The sequence below is a fragment of the Sciurus carolinensis genome, chromosome 4 (genome assembly GCF_902686445.1).
Source record: "Sciurus carolinensis chromosome 4, mSciCar1.2, whole genome shotgun sequence".
NCBI lineage: Eukaryota > Metazoa > Chordata > Mammalia > Rodentia > Sciuridae > Sciurus > Sciurus carolinensis.
This window is the reverse complement of record NC_062216.1, coordinates 77,203,498-77,205,570: the sequence shown is the minus strand read 5'-3', so window position 1 is coordinate 77,205,570 and position 2,073 is coordinate 77,203,498. Positions and strand designations below refer to the sequence as shown.

The 2,073-nt window shown below is 43.7% G+C and overlaps 1 pseudogene; it reads right to left on the bottom strand.

The window, feature by feature from the left end:
- Positions 1-616: 616 nt before the first annotated feature.
- Positions 617-1,332, bottom strand: LOC124982783 (homeobox protein TGIF2-like; annotated as a pseudogene).
- Positions 1,333-2,073: the final 741 nt, after the last annotated feature.

Here is a 2,073-nt window from a genome sequence, read left to right as displayed (position 1 = left end):
TGCAGTGGTGGATCATTCCCCGCAGGGATTAGACACCGTGTACCAGCATGCAATGCACGCTCGTTCTCCACACCTGGGCTAACAACTGCCATTAATGCAAATCATTACAAAACAGAAAAAAATAGTTTAGCAACACTCTAAATATTCAACTGGAGTTGGTGCTGTTAACATGTGCTGGGTCCCTCTTCTCTTTTGCCACACTTATGAACTTGAAATATCTACTGCTGGCTTGACAGAAAGTGGACCCAGCACAGATCTGAACTTGGCAGGTTTCCTGAGCCCAAGGATTCTCTGGAGAAGCAGCAGCAGCACTATGCCTATCTTTGGTCTCTTGGTCTCATCACTGAGGAGGGCTGGAGACTGGTAGAGTCAGCAGAGAGATCCCTGTCACAATCCATTGATGCCAGTTGGCATCTTCCTGTTGAAGACCTCTGGACAGAGGAGATGATCCCCATGCTTGGCAATGATTCATAGAAAACTCCGTATGGAAGGGAAGAGAACCCATAACCCAGAACAGCTGGCTTAGGCCTTCAACCCCCTTGTGGCAGATGCCTCCTTGGGGGTTCTCAGAAACTAAAAGGGATGGGAGTGTGCAGAATCCAGGTGCCAGGTCCTGCTACTTAGGAAGCTCCAGCTCAGCAGCCCTGGGCAGCGCCACCTCCTCCAACAGCTGGGAATTCCTGAAGCCCTCCTATTCTGCTCTAGAGGTGTGGGCGGTGGTGTGTTGATGAGTCCACCCAATGGGGCTCCCAACCTCTGCGCTGGTCAGCGGGGTAAGTGTACTACCAGAGGTCATTAGGGGTTTGAGGGACCCCCAGCTCCTTCTGCCTGGGGGGCTGCCGGCTTTTCGCCCTGGCTCGTGTGGAGCAGCATGGAGTACACAGAGAACACGTTGGTGGGGGTGGGTACAGATACAGCCGCACTGAGGGGCTGTTATCACCTGGCAGGGCCACTTCTGAGGTCTTACCAACAGAGCGGGAAATGATGCACTGATTGGGGTCTTTGCGGTCCTTCCAAAGCGTGTTTTGGGAGAAGCCGCTGCCAGGTGTTGAGAATCAATTACATATCTGCAGCACCAAGAGCTTTGTCACTAATGAATATAATAATCAATTCAATAAATAAGAAAATATGATTAAAAAAAAAAAAAAAAAAAAAGAGGTTGGTCTGTCCAGAAAGGCTCAGCTTATGCTCTGAGGAGCAGGCCTTGCAGTCATGTAAGCACAGCCAGTCCCGAAGGATCTTCAGGGATTCCTTGGGCGAGTTCCACCTGCGCCTCCTCTTGTCCGCCAGGGAGAGGAGGCCTTGGTCCTTACGCAGGTCACGGTCGGACATGGTGCCTAGGAGCCAGGCCAGAAAGTGGGTGAGCCTCAGGAATGCCACATGGCTTCAGGAGGGACGACGGGTGACCTTAGTTCCCACCCGCTTGGGGGCCTGCTCCTCCTTTCCTAGGGAGTGAGTTCTATGACTTTAAAATATTCTCTTTAATTTATAGATCCTCTGATTGCTTCCTGTGTTATCTTCCCTATACTACAACCAATGAGTTTTAGTGTTACTGTATTTATTTTTATAATTTCTATTTCCTTTTTCATACAAATTTAAAATGTTTATTAATATGTCATGTTATTAATATCAAAGAAAAATATATCATGCTGAAACTGAATGCATCTCAGCATGCATTTTATGCAATTTTTCTGTAAGGAATAATATTTTCAAATAAGTTGAAAAAGTTTCAAAAGTTCTACAATTTAAAAAAATTACCTTTGGAGCTGCATATTAATAGAAACCTTCTCTTGGCCTATGATAAATGAAAGAAAATAACTTTGAAAGATTTTGTAAATAAAAATACTGTAGTAAATAAAAAATAATAAGCTATAATAAAAGATATGAATGTGCTTTCTGAATTTAAGAGTAAAAATACTGGAAATATATAACACACCTAATGAGAATATTAATTCAGAGAAAGTGCATGTTAAGTAGAAATTAAGGAGATCAGAGATACTTGATTCTTTGTTATACTTATTTTTTAATGTTTACAAATTCAAAACAACTTTAACTCAAATATTTTAAATAATG